The sequence below is a fragment of the Tursiops truncatus genome, chromosome 3, assembly GCF_011762595.2.
Source record: "Tursiops truncatus isolate mTurTru1 chromosome 3, mTurTru1.mat.Y, whole genome shotgun sequence".
Lineage (NCBI taxonomy): Eukaryota > Metazoa > Chordata > Mammalia > Artiodactyla > Delphinidae > Tursiops > Tursiops truncatus.
In genome coordinates this window covers 110,019,078-110,042,301 of record NC_047036.1, presented here as the reverse complement: position 1 = coordinate 110,042,301, position 23,224 = coordinate 110,019,078, and the positions used below count along the sequence as shown (strand labels likewise).

General features: G+C 38.8%; 1 protein-coding gene across 6 annotated transcripts in view; it reads left to right on the top strand.

Moving 5' to 3' along the window:
• The first annotated feature begins 13,406 nt into the window (after nt 1–13,406).
• AFF4 (ALF transcription elongation factor 4) overlaps nt 13,407–23,224 on the top strand; it is a 92,761-nt gene continuing 82,943 nt past the window's right edge. For 4 of the 6 annotated variants that reach the window (XM_019924414.3, XM_019924410.3, XM_019924413.3 and 1 more), the window contains exon 1: nt 13,412–13,703. The gene's annotated coding sequence lies outside the window, so the exon portion shown is untranslated. Of the gene's footprint in view, nt 13,704–23,224 lie in introns of all 6 variants that reach the window. The other 2 variants (XM_073802520.1, XM_019924415.3) reach the window with 1 other exon arrangement.

The window sequence follows — 23,224 nt, the reverse complement described above, 5'->3', positions numbered from 1 at the left end:
AAATCCACAAGTATAGTCAAAGATTTCAATACCGATACTCAGTAACTGGCAGAACAAGTAGACAGAAAATCACCAAGGGTATAGAAGACTTGAACAATTCAACCAACCAATTTGACATAATTAGCATTTATAGAACACTCCATCCAACAATAGCAGAATACACATTCTTTTGAAAGTGCATCCAGAATATTTACTAAGGTAAGCCCATATTCCAGATTGTAAAACAAGTCTCAATAAAGCTAAAAGGATTCAAGTCAACTGAAAGAATTTTTTTGAGTATTTATTTATTTGGCTGTGTCAGGTCTTAGTTGCAGCACACAGCATCTTTGCTGTGGCATGCAGGATCTTTCGTTGCGGCATGAGGGCTCTCCAGTTGCTGCTCTCTAGAGCTCTTGAGCTTACTTGCCCTACGGCATGTGGGATCCTAGTTTCCTCACCAGAGATTGAACCTGCGTTCCCTGCATTGGAAGGCGGACACTTAACCCCTGGACCACCAGGGAGGTCCCTGAAAGAAATTTTTTAAATTAACTTTTATTGGGGTATAGTTGATTTACAATGTTGTGTTAGTTTCTGCTGTACAGCAAAGTGAGTCAGAGTTATGAGTTTTATTCAAGGTCTTACTGAGGACTATAGCCCAGCAGACAGCTACTCAGTAGCTCTGAGTAAACTGCTCCGAAGAGGTGGGAGAGAAGCCAGTTTATATGTGATATTTTTGGCACTCAAGTATACATCTTGGTAAAAGATAGATATCTCATGATGTCTATATGATTTTAGTGCTTTCCTATGTGTGGGAAGATGCAAGAATCTGAGTTCATTAAAATTCTTCCTGAGATATACATCTAAGGGGCCTCCTTGTCAAAAGTGCAGAGCATCCTGATATCGTCATTTCCTCTGTCTGAAGCACGGACTGCACTGTCTATGAGTGTCTGCAGCAGGTTAATCCCTATAGAATTGGGTGGTGAGCAAAAATGCTCTTTTGTTTTTCTTCGTTTACAGTACAGACAAGGTTTATCTGACCACAGTGGAATTAAACTAGAAACCAATATCAGAAACATCTCTAGATAATTCCCCAATATATGGAAACTGAATAACAACACTTCTATATAACTCACGGATCAAAAATGAACTCATTCATACTTCCCTGGTGGCACAGTGGTTAAGAATCCGCCTGCCAATGCAGGGGACATGGGTTCGATCCCTGATCCGGGAAGATCCCACGTGCTGCCTAGCAGCTAAGCCCGTGCGCCACAGCTACTAAGCCTGCACTCTAGAGCCCACAAGCCAGGACTACTGAGCCCTCGTGCCGCAACTACTGAAGCCCAAGTGCCTAGAGCCCATGCTCTGCCACAAGAGAAGCCACTGCAATGAGAAGCCTGCATACCACAAAGAGAAGCCCGTGCACCGCAATTAAGCCCATGCACCGCAATGAAGAGCAGCCCCCGCTCACCGCAACTAGAGAAAGCCCGTGTGCAGCAACGAAGACCCAATGCAACCAAAAATAAATAATAAATTAATTTAAAAAAATGAACTCATAAACTCAAAAGGAATATTACATATATATATGTATAGGCCACTCCGCCCAGCTTGTGGGATACTAGTTCCCTGACCAGGGATCGAACCTGGGACCTCAGCAGTGAAAGCACAGAGTCTTAACCATTGGACAACCAGGGAAGTCCCCCAAATACTTTTTTTTTTCCCAAAAATATTTTAACTAACCAAAGATGAAAGCAGAACATTTGTGGGATGCTTCTGATGCATACTTAGGGAAAACTAATAGCACTAAATATTAGAGAAAAAGAAAGTTCTCAAAACAACGACTTCAGCTTGCACCTTAAGAAACTAGAAAAAGAAGAGCGAATAAATCCCAAAACAAACAGAAGAAAGGAAATAATAAAGATCAAGAGCAGAGATCAATGAAATAGAAAACAAACCATAGAGAAAGTCAATGAATCTAAAAGGTAGTTCTATGGGAATTCCCTGGCAGTCCAGTGGTAAGGACTCCTCGCTCTCACTGCCGAGGACCTGGGTTTGATCCCTAGTCAGGGAAATAAGATCTCACAAGCCCCTCGGTGTGGCCAATAAATAAATAAAATGAGATAAAATAAAATAACATAAAGGTAGTTCTAAGAGAAGATTAATAAAATCAATAAATCTCTAGCCAGACAGCTCAGAACAAAAAGAGAGAAGAGGCAAATTACCAATATCAGAAATAGAGAGATGCTATCACTACAGATTCCACATATATTAAAAAGACACTAAGGGAATAGTAAGACAACTTTACTCATTTAATAAATTAGGTAAGGGCTTCCCTGGTGGCACAGTGGTTGAGAGTCCACCTGCCGATGCAGGGGACACGGGTTCGTGCCCCAGTCCGGGAAGATCCCACATGCCACGGAGCATGTGAGCCATGGCCGTTGAGCCTGTGCTCCACAACGGGAGAGGCCACAACAGAGTGAGAGGCCCACATACCCCAAAATAAATAAATAAATAATAAAATAAATTAGGTAAAATGGAAAAATTCCTTGAAACCCGAACTAACAAGTTTCACTCAAGAATAAACAGATGAACTAAATACTTGTATATTTATAAAGGAATTGAATTTTTAGTTAAAAAATTTCCCACAAAGAGAACTCACATTTTCAAAAATGTGATTTCGTACTTTTATAAACATTTAAATTTATACATGAAATAGAAAATATTGTCTAATTTTTCCTTTGGAATTCTTCTTTGACCCATGGGTTATATAGAGTGTATTATTCAGTTTCCATATATTAGGGGAGTTTCCAGAGATGTTTCTGTTATTGATTTCTAGTTTAATTCCACTGTGGTCAGATATAATACCTGGAAATATCTTGTATGACTTGAATTCTTTTACCTTTATTGAGACTTGTTTTACAATCTGGAATATGGACTACATTAGTAAATACACTTTAGTAAATGTTCTGAGTGCCCTATGAAAAGAATGTATATTCTGCTATTGTTGGGTGGAGTCTTCTATAAGTGTTAATGTACACAGGTTATGCATGTGGATAAGGACTGGAAATGAAATTGAACCAATATAAAAAAAATGTAGACTTTACTGTTCATTAGTGAGTTTTTTTTCCTGTGTAAATTGCTTGAAATCATATGAAGGAAAACTATGGTTTGGATTGGTATAACTACCCTCCTAGATGGTTCCCAAAGATCCTATTTCCTGTTGTTTATGGCCTTGTATAGTCCCTTCCCACACTGAATAAAGGCTAACCAAAAAAAAAAAAAAAAAAAAAAGAATAAGGGCTAACCTCTGTGACCAGTAGAACAGTACAAAAGTGACAGTGTGTGACTTCAGAGGCTAGGTCATAAAAGGCATTGCAGTTTCTGCCTTGTCTCTTGAAACATTCACTCTAGGATGAACCAGCCTCTGTGGTATGAGGATACTCAAGCAACCTTGTAGAAAGACCCGTATGGAGAGGAACTGAGTCCTCCAAGCAACAACCAGCAACAACCTGCCAGTCACATCCAGGAGCCACCTGGGAAGGAGGTCCTCCATCCGGAGTTAAGTCTTCATATGACTACAGCCTCTTAAGAGACCCAAGCCAGAACTGTCTAGCAAAGCCACACCTGAATTCCTGACCCACAGAAATTGTGAGAGATAATAATTGGTTATTGTTGTGTTAAGCCACTAAGTTTTGAGCAATTTGTTATGCAATAATTTTAAAAACCTAATGCTCATATATTTTAAAGTAAACATTTATTCAAAGACCACATTCAAGCTTCCGCTCATCTCCTTTGAGAAGTTTTTCCTAGACAACCTAGCTGAAATAACCCCTGAACTCATTCTATCCCTTTGCTCTGCTTTTTGTTCTTTACATTTATACCCAGAAATTTAGAGTTGTGTTTGTGTGTGTGTCTTTCTTCTCCACTAAAATGGAAGCCCCATGAGAACAAGGACTATTTGTTCACTACTGCCCCTAAGACCGAGAGTGCTTAGAACGCTACCTGGTGTATCATAGGCACTCTACCAATAATTGTTGAAAGAATGAATAAATTAATAATAACAAAATCATTAATATTCTCATTTGCCTTAATAGTATACTTGGATTTTATTTTGGGGATGCAGATATGTATAGAGACTATGAGCAATGTGTGAATTTGTACTAACTACTTTTCTTAATGTTTGAATTAGGATCATTTTTACAGCAACATTTTTTGTTGATCCCCTTTTCTTAACAAGGCATTGTGGTAGGCAGCCTCTAAAATGGCTCCCAATGACTTTTGAGTCCTGGTATTCATGTCCTTGTACAGTCCCCTCGCACACTGGATAGGGCTGACTTGTGCAACCAATAGAATATTGCAGAAATGAATGGGACTTCTGATCATAAAAGACATTGGAAATTTTAAATGGAATATCTCATTCCAACTGAATTTCTTCAAACAATTTAAAAAATGAAAAAGAGGCTTTAACCCAAGTTTCTGAGTGACTCATTATGCAAGCAAGGCAAGTCATTGACTGATGGCAGGTTCATTACATCATGTTTGATTGTAGCAGCCAAAGAAATATATCCACAGAAAATAAACTTAAGATTATTAGCCTTTCTGTGAGAACAGTTACTCAGAGCTGAAGACATTGAGAGCAACATCAATAGTCAATTAAGACACAAGCTAAGTCATATCGACTGGTTTTCCTTGACTCTTTAATGTTTTTGTAATAGCTTCTTGAGATATAATGAACATGCCATACAATTCACCCATTGAAACTATACAATTCAGAGCTGTACAACCAACAACAGAATCTATTTTTGAACATTTTTATCACCCTCAAAAGAGACCTTGTACCCATTAGCAGTCCTTACCCATTTCGCCCCCAGGCACCCAGCCGTAGGTAACCACTAATCTGTTTCGGTCTCTGTAGATTTGCCTATTATGAACATTTCATATAAATGGAAGCATATTGTGTATTGTCCTTTGTGCTGACTTCTCTCAGTCAGCATAAAGTTTTCAAGGTTCATCTATAGTGTAGCATATATCAGTATTTCATTTCTTTTTATTGCCAAATAATATTCTATTGTATGGACATGCCACATTGTTTATCCATTCATTAGTTGGACATTGATGTTGTTTTCCATCTTTTGGCTATTATGAATAATATTGCCATGGACATTCATGTGCAAGTTTTTTGAGGACTTTTAAAAATTCTCTTGGGTGTATTCTTAAAACTCTGGGTTATATGGTAACTTTATGCTTAACCTTTTGAGGAAAGCCAAAACAAAACAAAACAAAACCTCTGTGCATTTTTCAAAAACTGGGTATTTGTCTTTTGTCTTTTCACTTTGTTGATGTTGTCCTTTGAAGCACAAAACTTTTTAATTTTGTTGAAGTCCAGTTTATGTTTTTCTTTTGTTGCTTGTACTTTTGGTGTCATATCTAATCTAATAAACCATTGAAGATTTATGCCTATGTTTTCTTTTAAGAGTTTTATAGTTTTAGCTTTTACAATTAGGGCTTGGATTCATTTTGAGCTGATTTTTGTATGTTGTGAAGTAGGAGTCCAATGTCATTCTTTTGTATATGGGTATCCAGTTGTCCCAGCACAAGTTGTTGAAAAGACTATTATTTGCCAATTGAATTGTCTTAGAATCCTTGTTGAAAATCAACTGGCCATAAATATGAGGACTTATGTCTAGACTTTCAATCCTATTCCATTCATATATATGTACTTGACTCTTGATGAGTACACAGAAGTTACTGATACCAGTCAGTTGCTTATTCAAGAAATCAATGTTGAGTTTGAAGAATTACCACTAAGAGTAGTCTGTGTGGGACAACTACACATGAGAATATTTTCAAAGAAGTTGAGGAAACCCTAATTCAGTATAACCTGCTGTTGAGCTGAATAAGATGTGTTATAATTGATGGTGGTACCAATATGTGTGGAGGAGAAAAAGCTTAGTTGGACAGATTTACAAAGCTTTTGAAAATGTAAGGTGTTTAAAGCCTGTTGCAAATACTTGAATTTATCATGTGTCATCAGACCAACATTATCAACAGTGAATTTCATTTGCTCTTCTGGACTTAACCACCACGTGTCCCAGGAATTTTTTTAGAAATAAACCTGAATATTCTGACTTGCTGTACCACACAGCAGTTTGATGGCTTAGTAATGGTAAAGTATTATTGTGATTATTTGAGCTCTGGACTGAGATAGAAATTTTTTAAATTGTGGTAGAATACATATAAAATAAAATTTAACATCTTAACCGATTTTTAATGTACAGTTCAGTGGTATTAAGTACATGCACATTATTGTGCAACCATCACCACTATCCATCTCCAAAACTTGTTTCATCTTGCAAAACTGAAACTCTATACCCATTAAACAATAATTCCGCATTTCCTCCACCCCAGCCCCTGACAACTGTATTCTCCTATCTGCCTCTATGAATTTAGCTACTCTTGGTATCTCTTATAAGTGGAATCATACAGTGTTTGTCTTTTTGTGACTGGCTTATTTCACCTAGCATAATATCCTCAAGGTTCATTCATGTTGTAGCATGTGCAAATTTCTCTTCCTTTTTAAGGTTGAATAATATTTTGTTAATGAATATACCACATTTTGCTTATCCATTCATCCATCAATGGACACTTGGGTTGCTTCCACCTTTTGGCTATTGGGAATAATGTTGTCAGATGGAAGTTTTTGTGAATAAGTGCCCTCAACGACTGTTGAACACTAAATGGCTTGGAAATTAACTTTTACTGAAGACTCAATAATGCTTATTAACAAGTTCAACCTAAGTTACAAGGCAAACTGTTTATATGTGAAATTTTACTGCAGACAAGTCATTTCAGCAACAACTTTTTTTGAATCACAATATCAAGTTGTTTTGTATACTTCCTGTGCTGTTCAAAGTTATAAGTAAAATGTCTATTACCATACAGATTTGCAGCATATATTTTTTCTAAGCTTGAACTACAGTGCCCATGGAGGTTTCTGGACTTTGTGGCAGTGAAAGCATGGAGTCCTAACCACTGGACCACCAGGGAATTCCCAGCAATGAATATTCTTAACTAATATCACATGCCAGTGTATTGATATCAGTATTTGGCAGTACCTATCTGTGTGAAAAGATGTTTTCAAAATTAAATACATAAAACTTTACAACAGATAAACATTAACAGAAGAATATCTGAAATCACACTTGATGATAGGAAATATTAACTTTGAATCCCAAGTAAGTGAAATGTTATCCCCGCTCCCTGCCGAAAAAGAAAAATTATTATTCTCATTAGTAGACTTGAATTACAAAGCTTAATTACTACATTTTGAATTTCATGAAAAATTGACAGAAAAAATTTTTAACCTATTATGTACCTACACGAAATCCTTGATTTTTGCCACTTGGCCTGTAAAGCCTAAAATATTTACTATCTGGCCTTTACAGAAAAAGAATACTACTCAGCAATAAGAAGGGATAAATTACTGAGACATGCAACAACGATAGATGGATCTCAAAGGCATTATGCTAAGTGAATGATCCCAGAAAGAAAGAGAGAGAAAAGAGCTAAAGATCAAGTCTTGAGACACCTCTATTCAGAAGTCAGGGAAAGGGAAAGGATCTCCTGCAAATGAGACTGAAAAGCAGCAGCCAGGAGGGAAACTTGGAGAGTGTGGCCTCTCAAAAACCAGGAGAAGAAAGTGTCTCAAACAAGAAAAAATGGTTAACTGTGTTAAACACTAGTAAGGTAAAGACAAAGATTCAACTTTTGGATTTGACAGTGTGGGAACTGATGGTGATCTTGGAGTTTCAGTGGCATGCTGGTAGCGGAAAAGATAGAGAGGAAAAGGTTAAAAAAATTAAATAATGCATCTGAAAATGTTTAGCTTTGTGCCCGGCACATAGTATGTACAGTAATTATCATTGAAGCAGACATGGATGTTGCCCGCCCATGTCCCTCACCTCTACCATTTCAGGAATATCAGTGTAACTCTGAATTATGCAGATGTTCCTGATTTTATTTGCCTGAAAAACGTCTCTGGCTGCTGTAGTTTGCTCTACTTACATGTAACAGGCCGAAGTTGCTAGAAAGCCCTCAACAGTGATCAACAGGAGTAGTTATATAAATACTCCAGGGACTTCCCTGGTGGCACAGTGGTTAAGACTCCGGGGTCCCAGTGCAGGGGGCCCGGGTTCAATCCCTGGTCAGGGAACTAGGCCCCGCATACCGCAATCAAGAGCCCGCATGCAGCAACTAAAAGATCCCGCGTGTCTCAACGAAGAGGCTGCACACGGCAAGGAAGATACCGCACACGGCAAGGAAGATCCCGCGTGCTGCAGCTAAGACCCAGCGCAGACAAATAAATGAATAAATAAATAAATAATAATAAAAAAAGTACTCCAGCTTCCTTGCCCCTCAGATGTGGTAACTGAGATGTGTTCTCCAGTGTTCCCCAGAAGGATTACGAATGGGAAAACCTGGTACTTGTGCAATTTGAAACAACCATCCCCCAGAAATTTGATTCATAATCATGACACCTCATGTAACAGTGAAGATTTGGACTGATCATGGTTCTAGATGTTAATGTTCTCCAACTCAGGCTGAAAAATGGCTGCAAAGTCAGGCACTGAGAATTGAAACTGTCTGTATCCACATGGATTACTATCAACATTAAATATCTACATGGATTACTGTCAACATTAACATAATTTTATTATTTCATTGCCATCTTCAACATTACTACTATTCCAGGAACATTGGACCAGGAACAGAAAAATTGCAACTTTTCATTTCAGAAACTTCTCAAAGTCTCATTTAAATGAACAAAAACCTAGTCAACTTTTCAATAGATGACTTAATTTTACTTATTTATTTGGCTGCGCCACGCGGCTTGCAGGATCTTAGTTCCCCAACTAACTAGGGATCGTACCCCGGGCCTCCCGCAGTGGGAGACCAGAGTCCTAACCACTGGACTGCCAGGGAATTCCCTATTTATTTTTATTGAGGTGTAGTTGATTTACATTGTTGTGTAGTTTCTCCTGCACAGCAAAGTGATTCGGTTATATATATTCTTTTTCATATTCTTTTCCATTATGGTTTATTGTGCGACATTGGTTATAGCTCCCTGTGCTATATGGTAGGACCTTATTGTTTATCCATTCTATAGACAACAGTTTGCATCTGCTAACCTCAAACTCCCAACCCATACCTTCCCCATTCAACAGATGACTTTAAATGACAGTTTACACTGTGTGGTGGGCAGAATAATGGCCCCTCAAAGGTGTTTACGTACTAATCCCTGGAACCTTTGAATATGCTATGTTACATGCAAAATGGAATTAAGGTGGCAGATGGAATTAAGGTTACTAATTCAGCTGACCTTAATATAGAGAGATTATCCTAAATTATTTGAGTTGGTCCGCAGTAATCACAAGGGTTCTCAAAAGCGGAAGAGGGAGGCAGAACAGAAGGTCAGAGGATGTGATTTAAGAAGGAGTCAACCAGCCCTTGCTGACTGTGAAGATGGATGAAGGGGGTCACAAGCTGAGGAATGTGGGCAGCCTCTAGAAGATGGAAAAGAGCCTCTGGAAAGGAGCAGTCTTGCCAACACTCTGATCTTAACACAGGGAGACCTGTGTCAGACTTCTGAGTTATAAAATTGTAAGATGATAAATTTGTGTTATTTTAGGCCTCTAAGTTTGTGGTAATTTGTTAAAGCAGCAATAAAAACTAACACACTCTCAAGACTCTTTAAAACCTTTACCTTGCTGTGTGTTCTAATCCTAACCTATTATACCATGATTCTTATCCAATCCTAATCAAGCCCCCTAAACTGAAAAACCCCCTTAGACCAGACCCCAAAACCTTATAAGTGTTCCAATTTCCCCTTGGAAATGCTACTGAAAACATCAAGGCACTGGTCTCTTTTATCAGTAAGTAATAAACTCAACTTTGCCTTATCAACCCACCATTTTGGGGCTATTTTTTTTGGTGCCAGCGTTTGATCATCGTTTTATCCATATGCCTAGAACAGTACCTGCTATATAGTAGATGTTTCATAAACATTTGATACATAATGAATAAATTATTTGAGTTTCTAAAATAACATAGAATAATATTTATGTAGATATATTTACGACAGTAATTCCTATGTCTAGAAGTGACTTTCAGAAAATCATTTTAAAGACTGAGTGAAACCTTGTACGTGGATGTTTATATGTTTTATTCATAATCATTAAAAACTGGAAGCAACCCAAATGTCCTTCAATGGATGAATGCCTAAACAGGCTATGTTATAGTAATAGAATACTACTCAGCAATAGGAAGGGATAAATTACTGAGACACGCGACAACGATAGATGGATCTCAAAGGCATTATGCTAAGTGAACAAAGGCAGACTTCAAAGGCTACATACTGTATGATTCTATTCATGTGATATCCTGGAAAAGGTAAAAGTATAGGGACAGAAAGCACATCAGTGGTTGCCAGGAACTGGGGTTGAGGTGAGGCATTCATTACAGAGGAGCAAGAGTGAATGTTTGGGGGTAAAGGAAATGTTCTATATCTTGATTGGGGTGGTGGTCACATAGCTGTATGCATTTGTCAGAACTCATAGAACCATACATTGAAAAGGATAAATTTTACTGTATGTAAATTTTATTACTTTTTAATTTTTTATTGAACTATAGTGGATTTACGATGTTGTCTTAGTTTCTGGTGTACAGAAAAGTGACTCAGTTATATATATATATTCTCTGTATGTAAATTATACCTTCACAAAAATCTGACTTAAAAACACCCCAGAACTCTACTGAGAATTGCTGCTGTAACAATATATACTGAATACTTTGTTCAAATATTGCCTGTTAATAAAAGTCATATTTTTCTTTGAGATTATTTTCTCTTAAAGTTCTATGGTTTGTATTTTCTGATTACACCAAACTGTGCAGTTGACTTACATTGTTCTAGAACATGAAGTTAGAGACAGAAAAGTCACTTTGTTAAAATGGATGCATCTGATTAAATAAAATGACAGAGTATTAAAATGTTACGAGTTGAGAAATACATAATTAGGAATTTTTTCTCTCATTGCTAAAAGGGAAAGAAATTCCTATTTGCAGAATAATTCCAAAGGAAAGTCTATTTTTTCCAACCCAGGCCCCCTTTTGTTTTTCGTTTTTTTTTTTTGGCTGCGTTGGGTCTTCGTTGTCGCGCACAGGCACTCAGTAGTTGTGGTGCGTGGGCTTCTCAATGCGGTGGTTTCTCTAGTTGTGGAGCACAGGCTCTAGGCACATGGGCTTTAGTAGCTGTGGCTCGTGGGCTCTAGAGCGCAGGCTCAGGAGTTGTAGCGCACAGGCTTATTTGCTCCGCATGTGGGATTTTCCCAGACCAGGGATCGAACCCGTGTCCCCTGCACTGGCAGGCGGATTTTTAACCACTGTGCCACCAGGGAAGTCCCCTCTTTTGGTTTTTAAGTAAGGTCTCATTTATATTGAAAAATTATTGTGATAATTTATGGAACCAAAAGCATATTATCTTTTGGTTAGCCAAGTAACATCTACACCAGAATAAGTAAAGGAATATTCTTGTAAAGTTTATGACATATCTTCAATGTTTTAATACTTCTTTAATTGTGTAAAATGATAATCTTTCTTGTTGTCAGTCTCCATCTTCCCTCCCTTCCTATACAGGCTTGTAAATCTTCCAAGGCAGAATACAAAAGAAAACACGTGAAATTGGCATTACATCTACGGAGGACAATTTGGCAATCTCTATCCAAACTGAAAATACCTTTTGATTTAAAGATTGCAGTCTAATGAGTTATTGGTATACTTATCCATTTTATGAGACTATTAGTTGCGGCTTAGTTTGTAATTTAGTAATGGCTTGGCAACAACCTAAATGTCCACCTGTAGGAGATTGGTTGAAATAGATATTTGCATACAATGGAATATTATACTGCCCCTAGGAAGAATGAGACAGTTCTTTACACAGTGATATGGAAAGATATCCAGGATATTTTAAGTGAAAAAGGAAGGAACTTAACAGTGTATATAGTACGTTATCTTTTGCATAAAAAGAGGTACATATAAGTGTATTTTAATATATATTTACAACATATCTTGGGAAGGCTACATTAGAAAATGTTAAGTGATTGCCTCCGGAACTGGAGTAGTTGAAGGGCAGGGATGGGACTGCCAATTATTTTTCACTATATTTTGTCACAGTTCATTTTGAGTTTTGCATGAAATCATTTCCTAATTTATATAGATAGATAAAAATCTATATAGAGTTTAGCTTAAAAGAATATGTGGTCACTTCAGAATTTTAAAAAGAAAAATATTATACTACTATTGCTGCTGATGAATTACCAGCTTTTAGGGCTAATAAAAACATTTTCATATGCACACTCTTTATAGTTTATCATAAAGTTCCTCAAAATCCTTGAATTTTATTTTAAAAAATCTTTTAAATGTTTGCTTCAAAATTAGTAGAGAGTGAAAAAAACACCTTCATGAGGCTCCTTCATGGAAAGAAAACAGATAAGAAGCAGGAAATTATAAAGTGTTTTCCAAAAAAATGAACCCAAAGTAGTTTCTCTGGACAGTTACCGTACTGGGTTCTATGAGACCCTTTGAAAATCCTGTCTAATCTATAACTATGGCTTTACTCTCAATTAAATTATAGTTTGCCCTGACTGGCAGGATGTTAAGAACTGAAGAAAAGTGTTCGGAATGATATCTTGAAAAGAAGTATTAACAGTAGAAGATGTTTAGATGATCAAGAAAAAGGGCTGGCTTGGCTTCGTCTGAGAAGTTCAAGCGAGGTTCTAGGCGGCCTCCTGCAGAGAAATTCCCAGCGGACTTCCTTTTCCGACCGGACCTGTCGAGGGCCGCCGCACTGACTCCGGTCTTCGACGGCAGCACCGCACCACCGGCCTGCGGGCTTCGACCACACCCTCAGGAGGGGCGGACTGCCTGACCTCCTGAGCCCCAGAACTAGTAGATCCGGCTCCACCCGGCCCCGCCCTTCTGAACCTCGCTAGCGGCTACGCGCTGGAGGGTGTGCGCGCCGAAGTGTGCGCGCGTGAAGCGTGCGCGCGCGAAGTGTGGAGGCCCGATCCTGCCGGTCCCGCCCTGTCAGACGCGGCCGCCGGGCTCAGGAGCTCGGACCTAGGCCACCTGGGCCAGTACCCGGCCAGCCCGGCGTCGTCGGAGCACGTCACCACCTCCAGCGTCACCTCCCGGCGCTGTAGGATCCGCAACCCTCCGCTTTTCTGACGGGGAGGGGCGCGGCGTCGCCACGTGACGCCTCGTCCCCGCCCGGGCCTGGTCACATGGGTGGCGCGGCCGCTGCGTCAGTCACTGTCCTGGTTGCGGGAGTCGAGCGCCGTCGCTGCCGCCGCCAGCGGACGGGGCGGGGGATCCCTGTGCCAGGTCCTCGTCAGCCCGCCCCTGCCTCCTCAGCCAGCCGTCCCGGTCTGGGCTCGACAGTCATGGAGCGGGGCGGAACCTCCGCCTGTGCTGTGTGAGGTGCGTCGCCACCGCCGCCGCCTGCGCTTTTCGAGACCTGCCGAACCCCCGCCGCCGCCCGGAGCTCCTCGCCCTTGGCAGTTTGTCGCCGCCCCCCGAGCGGGTTCGAATGCGCGTCCGGTGAAGGTGCAGGCCCGGCGCCGCCTCTGCCGCAGCCGGGAAATGGTTCGGGCCTAGCGGAGCCGGGACTGGAGGTGAGAAGAGCAGACAGACGGACTGAGGGCTGGGCCCGGCCGCGGGGAGGGGCTGGGGGGAGGGGAGGACAGGGTCCGTTTGGGGGCCCGGAGAGACCCTTCGGGCTAGGGCTGCTCGAGACGGCTTCCCTCGTCTTCGCGTTCCACCCCCGACCCTCAAAAATACAAATTAATTAAAAAGGCTAACCCAGTCCTAACAAAAATTACCAGAAATCAGTCTTTGCACTGTTTTTCCTTTCCCCTTTCGTCCATTAATCCATTCCTTCCCTCAGAAATTCCATCAACTGATCTGTTACTTTTTAATACCCTTCTCAATTTCAAGTTATTTCTAGTTAAAGAGAAAATAGGCCTAGGTTCTGGCTATCATTACCCAACTAGTTCTCGCTTTCCTTCTCGCGATCCTGCGTACGTCCTCCTCCACCTCCTCCTCCACCACCTCCTCCTCCTCCTCCTCCTCCTCCTCCTCCTCCTCCTCCCCGCCCCCCCCCCGCAAAAAAAAAAAAAGAGGAAAAAAATTTCCGCCTTCGACTGGCGAAGGGGCTTGACTAAAAATGGGAATGTGGGGGTGTAATACTTGAATACCCCCCCATAACTTCAGAATCGGTTAGCTAGTTACCCCGATACCTTGCATTTGGATATTGATGTGTAGGCCTTTTCTCCAGCTGCCTGTGCCCGGGGTTAATCTCGTAATTGACGTCAGTGCTTTGTTCCTTCCACTTTGCTGTTCCTTCCACTCTTTGAGGATGGATCATGGGATATAGGAGTTTGAGTTGTATCCTTATTGCCTTTTCTTTCACAAACGGTATCATTTGTAGGAATGATACAAAGGTGCAAATTTGTACAAAGATACAAATCTGAAATGCTTTTGTATGGAGTTCAAACTAAGACGAAGAGTTCGATTTAGGGTTCTCCCGGTCACTTGCAATTAAGAATTGTGCGATTTCTTTTCAGCTGGCCTGTTGGAGATTTTAAACTAAGGCCAGTCCCTTTTCCAGTTACCACTGTTTTTCCTTACAGAATCTAAGCGATAGTTCCTTGTGAATAGGATGTTTGTAAATGTGACGTTTAAAATGTCTTGTTTTTGAGGGTTCAGATGTTAAAAGCGCAAAGCTTTGTTTCCATATTGATTCTGCAAAGCTTTGTAAAGTGCTCCTTTTATTTAATTGTCCTTTAACTTATCAAAATTGAAATATGAGAACTTTCTTAATTTGACATTTAATAAAGAGCCTCTGTGGCCTGTGAATCTTGCCTAGAATCATCTTTGGTTTTACGTGTATGAAGAAGTGTTGGCAAGTGGCCATCTGGTTTTTAACAAAGCTGGCTTCTTTAAATTGCTCAGGTTTATTTTACTCATTCATCAATGCCTCCTTCAGTCTCCAAACATTAAAAAAAAATCTTAAGAAGTTATTTTAAATTATCTTTTAGCATTAACTTACCTGAGGCAATAAAAAAAAATTTTTTTTTTTTAACACCAGCATTTTCATTCAGTTTGTGGTGGCTTGCAGGCTGACGGCTTTGGTTTTTGTTAGCTCTACTGGAACAGTAGGCAGATTTTGCTTTAAATAAAATTCTGTGTCAAGTGGAGGCAAGATAGGATGTTTGTGAGTGACCAAACTTTTACTGTTTGATTTAAAAAAAAAGAGCTTAGCTGTGATTATTCGAAAATGGTCTACAGTTTTGAGGTGTAAAGGTGATTCTACAGTGCTTTGAAGCTGTGTAATTAAGCATTCTTAAAGATAGCATATTTTCATTCAGCTTCAGTTTCTTCTTGTCAGATGATGTACATTCCCTTCTCTGTGCTCTTGAGATACTGTACCCCCTTTGTGACAGTTGATGCATTCTGCTTTGTATTGTAATTTTTTTATAGGTCTGTCATGTCTTTAGAGCAAGAACTATATTTATACCTCTTTGTGTCCTTCCCAGTATTTTATACAATTACTAGGTTGAATTTGAATGTGATATCCAACCCAAGATTTCACAAAAGGGTACTCTTAAAAAAAAAAAAAGCTGTATGAGCAAGTGATCAGTATTTATTTGTAGGGGAAAAAGTAGCTATCAGCTACAGAAGATGACAGAAGGTGAAGCCTTCTAAAATTATGTATCTTACATTTTTTTTAAGAGTTAAGGTAAATGTCATGGTTTTATGTGTACCTGAGAGGAACAAAGAAAACAGGTATTCTTTTGTGGCCACCTACTGGTTTAGAATGAAGTCCAAAATGTATGAGGCCTTCTCTTCATAGTATTTTTCATAAAAATCAAAGAGGTAGTCTTTTTTTTAATATAAATTTATTTATTTATTTATTTATGTCTGTGTTGGGCCTTCATTGCTGTGCGCGGGCTTTCTCTAGTTGCTGCTAGCGGTGGCTACCCTTTGTTGCGGTACCAGGCTTCTCATTACCGTGGCTTCTCTTGTAGCTCTAGGTGCGCAGGTTTCAGTAGTTGTGGCACGCGAGCTCAATAGCTGTGGCTCGCGGGCTCTAGAGTGCAGGCTCAGTAGTTGTGGCGCACGGGCTTAGTTGCTCCACGGCATGTGGAATCTTCCTGGGCCAGGGCTTGAACCCGTGTCCCCTGCATTGGCAGGCAGATTCTTAACCACTGCGCCACCAGGGAAGTCCCCAAAGAGGTAGTCTTAAATATCGAAGGCACACCTGGACAGTGACCCAGAAATGCAGTGTGTATTATAAAAATTGATAACTTAGATTTGATTTTATTTTACTTTTTTTAAATTTTTTATTGAAGGATAGTTGATTTACAGTGTTGTGTTAATTTCTACTGTATAACAAAGTGACTCAGTTATATACATATATGCATTCTTTTTTATATTCTTTTCCATTATGGTTTATCTCAGGATATTGAACATAGTTCCCTGTGCTATGCAGTGTGACCTTGTTTATCCATTCTGTATGTAATAGTTTGCATCTACTAACCCCAAACTCCCAGTCCATCCCCTGCCCCCCTGTCTGTTCTCTATGTCTTTTGAGTCTGTTTCTGTTTTGTAGATAGGTTCATTTGTGCCATATTTTAGATTCCATATATAAGTGATATCATACGGTATTTGTCTTTCTCCTTCTGACTTACCTTACTTAGAATGATAATCTCTAGTTGCATCCATGTTGCTGCAAATGGCATTATTTTGTTCTTTTTTATGGCTGAGTAGTATTCCATTGTATGTATGTACCACATCTTCTTTATCCATTCATCTGTCAATGGACATTTAGATTGTTTCCATGTCTTGGCTATTGTGAATAGTGCTGCTATGAACATAGGGGTGCATATATCTTTTTGAATTATAGTTTTGTCCAGATATATGCCCAAGAGTGGGATTGCTGGATCATATGGTAGATTTTATTTTTTATTTCAGCTCTCTTCTACAGATAACTTACTATAAAAACTTTCCTGTATAATGTAAAGGATTTCCAGCTTTTGAACCCCCAGTCTTCATTATGGTTTTCCCATTTCCTTTTTTATTTTCTCTGAAAAGTTGGAACAATTATATTGATTTCTGGGAGGGTGTTTGCTAGTCTCAGTTAATTGTGAAATAAGGTGTAGTCAGTGAGTAAAAATTGCTTAAAGCTAACCTGACCTGTTACCTTGCTACTTTTCCCTTTGGTGTAAGGAGAGCACCCCTACTTGCAGTAACTCCCCACACCCAGAGATTGACATGAATAGATTACTCTGGAAAGCCAGTATGGTTTGGCTACCCAGATACTGTTGTGATCTGTTCTGGAACTGGGCTTTCTCTGTCTGCTTTGGGCCTGAATGGGTCTCCCATGATTTTGTCAACTTGGAGCTGCCTAGTGGGTTATGATGTTTCACTTTGACTTTTCCTTTTCTTGTCATCACTAGGGTAGGGACAGTTTTATGGAAAGGTGAGTAGAGTCAATACTCTTCATAGATAGGCCTTCCCACCTCTTTCCAATTGCTATCATTTCTTCCATCTGGAATATCACTTTTCCTGTCTTGTTCCTTGTCTCTTAACATTTCATCATCTTTTAAGGCACAGTGCAAATACCATTGCCTTAAGTTTTGCTTGATTCCCTACCCCAATAGTGACTTATCTCCTTTGAATCCCTGTATCGCTTTGTAGCTCTCTTAATATTTGTTATGCAGCTAACTATGGGACTGTAGCAGGCTGGATGACTTTGAGCACAATCAGTGAAGACTCACTAGTAGAATAAAGACTGTGTTATACTATTTTATTGTATATCTCTAAGAATTAAAATAATAATCCAATTTAAGATTTTACTAAAAAAATTAACACTAATTCCTTAATATCATCACATATTCTGGTCGGTGTTCAAATTTCCTCGATTACAGTTTTCGTTTTGTTTTAACAGTTTGTCTGAATTAGGATACAAATAAGGTTCATACATTTTATTGTGTTGATGTGTGTCTCAACCCTCTTTTCTTTCTGTCTTTTTGTTCTTGTTCCCATACAATTGGTTTGTGAAAGAAACCAAGCTTTTGCCCTATGAGATTTCTCACAGTCTGGATTTTGCTGATTGCATCCCTTTGGTTTCATGTAATATGTTCTTCTGTCCACAGTTTTTCCTGTAAATTGGTAGTTACCTCTAGAAGCTTGCTCCGATTCAGGCTTGAATGTTTTTTTTTCAATGGGAATAGTACTTCATAGGTAGAGTTGTGTACTTCCTATGTATTCTTAAACCTTCAATCTGGCTTCTCATCCTAGCATGCCAGTGAAATAACTCTTATCAGGGCCACCTGTGACTTGTACATTGACAAATTGTAAAATCATTGCTTACTCCTTTACCTCTTTCTATACTTGACATTGTTAACCATTGTGTCCTTGATACTGTTTTTTTTTCCTTGACTTTTGTGACTGTCCCTTTCCTGCCTTTCTTACTACTAGCTGCTTCTTTGCAGACTCTTAATTCTCTGCTAATCATATTGATATTTATGAATTTCCACCTTGACCACCTCTTTTCACTCTTCCTGGTGATTTCTTCCATTTTTGTTGCTGTAGCTACCATCCTTAAGTGTTTTAAACTCACCAGAACTCTTTGATCCAACTGAATATCCCTGTTTAGATTGTCCAGTAGGTACTCTGTTTTAGTTAGGAGAGCGACACATACCTAACTGAAGCAAAAAGAAGAATTTTTTGGAAACATACGGGTATCCTGTGAATTCTCAGAAAGGCAATCAAGCCATAGGAGGACAGCTGGAACTCAGGAACAGCTAGATCCAGGGACTCCATATGTGGTCAAGAGTATCTCTTTATGTCTCACAAGATACTCTTTTTTTTTTTTTTCACACAAGATACTCTTTGTGTGTTCAGTTAGTTCTTTCTTGCTGCAGGTCAGTTTTTAACACTTACTAATATCTTTTGAGTTTTAAATCTTATAGTTTCTGCCATCAGAGAGACTGACCTGATTCTCAGTCTCAAATCTCAGGAAAGGGACTCGTTAGGTTATAGGTCCAGCTCTGGACCACAGCTCTGGCTAGCGGGCTACATCCCAGAAAGAAGAGGAGTAAAGGACACTCTAAAACATAGTTGTCCAGTTCATTCATTCCATGGCTATTATTGAGCGCACCCACACAGAGTCCTACTTTTCTTATATATATTAAATATTTTCTTTAACATAATCTCACTATCTCTATATACCAGCAAACACTCTCATCTCTTCTATGGAAACAACCCAAATTCATATCTACTTACCACATCCAGAGGTCATTGTTCTCTGAGTCCAGATTCTAAAGGTGATGCTCTTTGTTAATCAGGCCTAGCTATGCTTTGTCACATGTTTGAAAATTGTGGACTAAGTACTGAATTTAACCATCCCCAGCATAACTGATACACAGTGGTAGGAAAAAAAAAATAGCTAAAAACTCTTATGAGGGGAGGGAAGAGGAAGGTATCATTGTTCCGAAACTTAACACCGTATCTTGCTGGACAGGTACAGTAGAAGGTAAATGATAGAACCAGCAAATTGCATGGGGCTTCATTTGTTGACTTACTTCCTTGCAAATGGAGTGAGTTCTCTGGCAGCCAAATGAAGATTTTCAATTCTGTCCACTAGAAAGATTTTCCTTTTCTGACACTTAGAGGACATTTGAAAGAAAGGAGAGGGCAGTTCTGTGTTACCTTAGCACAAGGGTTGACACACTAAGGTTAGTAGGCCCAATGCTGCCTGCTTTTGTATGGCCTGAGAGCTAAGAATGGTTTTTACATTTTTTTAAAATGGTGGGAAAAAGTCAAAAGAAGAATATTTTGTGGTATGTGAGAATTATAGGAAACTCAAAATTCAGTGTCCATGAATAAAGTTTTATTAGAGCACAGACAACACACCCATCTGTTTATGTATTGTATGTAGGTGCTTTTGCTGATACACTGGCAGAGTTAAGTAGTCCTAACTTTATGGCCTGTGAAGCCTAAAATATTTACTTTGTGGCTTTAAAACAGTTTGTCAACTTTTGTCTTAGCAGATCAAATGGCCCTTAGTGGATATTTGAGTATGAGGATTGCCTTAGGGTTGAGCAGTTAGTTACAAGGTCCTATTTACTATGGTGGTTGTTAGGGGATTTTTTGTTTGATTGTGTGTGTGTGTGTATATATGTATATGTATATATACATATCTCTGTGTGTATGTATGTATAAATGTGGGTATACATGTGTGTATACATATGTGTGTGTACATACCCATTTACATATACATATAGAGATATAAATAAAACAGGTGGAGTCTGCATATTGGTGTAGCTTTAGTTAAGGATTCAGACTTTATCTGTCAACTGTACCCTGCAGGTAGGATCACACTATAGGTTACATTGTAACATGGTTGCTCTTAGTACAGCTATGTGAATGGGGGAGAGAATTTTGAGGAAAGCTGGGAGTGAGTGAGGTGAGAGTAGAAGATGATCAAATAGTCCCTGTAAGTGTTGATTCTGCTACTTCTCAATCCCCTCACCCTTAAATTCTGCTATTTTCCTTGCCTTGGAGGATGTACCACTATCATTGTTTTTTCTAGAAACCTGCAAGTTGTCCTTGATTCCTCCATTTTACATCTCACATCTGTCTGGCCCCAAGATTCTACCTCCTTAACATCTTTGAATCCAAACCCTTTATCTACATTATCAACACTCCTACTATTACTGCCTTAATCTAGGCTTTCATTTCTTACCTGGATTCTTCTCATTTGTTTCCTTATAATCTACTTCATCCTGTACCAAAGTGATTTTTTTCCCCCTCTAAACTGCAAATTCACTTCTCTTAGAACTCCTTAGTAATGTTGTATTTTCTGTAGTATTTTTCTAACTGGGCATTCTTGTACATTAATGAGTTTTATGTAACTTCTAAAGGACTGCTTTATAGCCAAGTAATCCCTTGGGAGTTTGTTGCTGTGTTTAGATTTTGTTTATTATTGTGTTTGTGCCAACTCATAAAGCATTGTACTGATGATGCTCAGACAGGGAAAGATGGTGAGTTAAATTAGATCATTTCATGGTATATGTTAGTATAGGCAGGCCAAACCCCGGCTTAGTATTTAGTATCATATTTTCACTGTGAGATGTATCTGGTAGATCCCATCTTGTAATTAATCAACGTGAAACAGTTTGTTTGCAGTGTGTGTGTTTTATTCCAAACTTCAGCAGTGATTATACTAGATACACATTTAATGTAGTTTTCATTAAGGTACTGAACCACAAATGAACAAGAAAGATTGCCAGAGTTAACAAGTTGGCCTCTTTAAAACTGACATTTAAGGACCGCTAGCTGGTATGGTAGTATATATAAGGTTGTATTTCCCTAAATTAGCAAATAAACATTTGCAGTTATTAAATCTGTTTAGTTTTACATATTTATAAGCATTTTATGCACTACTGTTATTGAAGTCAAATTACAGAAGTGGTTTAAAAATATAGGACTATGAGAATTCCCTGGTGGTCCAATGGTTAGGACTCTGCGCTCTCACTGACAAGGGCCCGGGTTCAATCCCTTGTCGGTGAACTAAGATCCCACAAGCCACGCGGCACAGCCGAAAAAAAAAAATTGTGTGTGTGTGTGTGTGTGTATAAAACTAGACCTGAGACTACATATTTCCAGGATTGAATACATCATTGGTCTAGTTTATGTAAAACAACATAATCTGTTACATTAGCATTTTATTTATTTATTTATTTTGCCTGCACTGCGTGGCATGCAGGATCCTAGTTCCCTGACCAGGGATGGAACCCGTGCCTCCTGCAGTGGAAGCATGGAGTCCCAGCCACTGGACCACCAGGGAAGTCCCACTAGTGTTATTTAAATTTTTGTTTTGTATTTAATTTTTTAAAGTTGTTTTAGTGTTACGGTTACATAAGAGCTATATAACATAATGAGTTCATACGTAATTTTATATCCATACCAGATTCTTAATATTATAATTTTTAAAAGGTCATCACTCAAGATCTGGGAGATATTAATTTTCTCTGGAAAGGTATCCTATGTCTTTCAGATTTCAGAAACAAACCCACAGGTCTAGTCTGATCCCATGTATTTCAACAGTCTTACCTTTCATTTTGTACTCCCCCAATCCTATTTTCCAACTACTCTTGATCTATCTCTATTCCCTGGGTGTATGCTATGTTCTCTCTTCAGGGCTGTCCCACATGGTATTCTTTCTGCTCAGAACTAACTTCCCTCCCTTCCTCTTCTTCCTTCCCTTCCCTCCTCCTATCCTCCTGCCACCTTTCTGTAGTTGGTCTAGCTGCAATGAAATCTTGGAGATCATGGGTAATTTTTATTTTTATATCCTTAGCCTTAGTGCAGTGTGTGACACAACATATGCCCTGGTTAACTACAGTATTAACGTTGTACCGTATATATAATATTGGTCTATGCTGAAGAGACAGATTTTAAAATCAGAGTTATAAAGCCTTTAGAATCTTCTGAGTTCTGTTTAAATATGTTACAAGTCTGAATTAGAAAATAGTTTGACAATAGGTTTACTCTTATCACTTTATAAATTGATTTTTCAAAGTAAATATTCTCTCTGCCATAATAACTCATTTAATATATAAATTTGTATTCCGTGATTAAAGAGCAATAGCCTTAAATGACCTTAACTACCTTTTAAAGCAATATGCTTATTTACATTTTAATAGAACCTTATTAACAAGAAGTTAGGGTAATTAGGATAGGGGCTAATTTAAGTTCACAAGCTTTGAGTATACGCCTTCTTCATTCAGTACATTAGCGTTTTCTCTCTAACCTTTTTTGTAATATTCTAAGACAGTAAATATATTTTAGGAAACCCAGATACTTTATTATCACTTGTCTTCCACATATGCAGATGAAGATGAAATTAATCAGAAATAATTCCTTTTTAGTGTAAACTCTAAAGAACCTTTGCTGTGTAATGCTTTTTAACTTTTGTTTAATTTGCTATATGCATTTTAAGTAATAAAATTGCCTTTATTTTGCCTTTTTGACGTGTGTTATTTTCTCTTGGCTTCCTCAGGTACTATAAATGAAAGCAGTCTTGAAGTACTCTTTTGAACAGATCATTTCTTTCTGGGTGTTG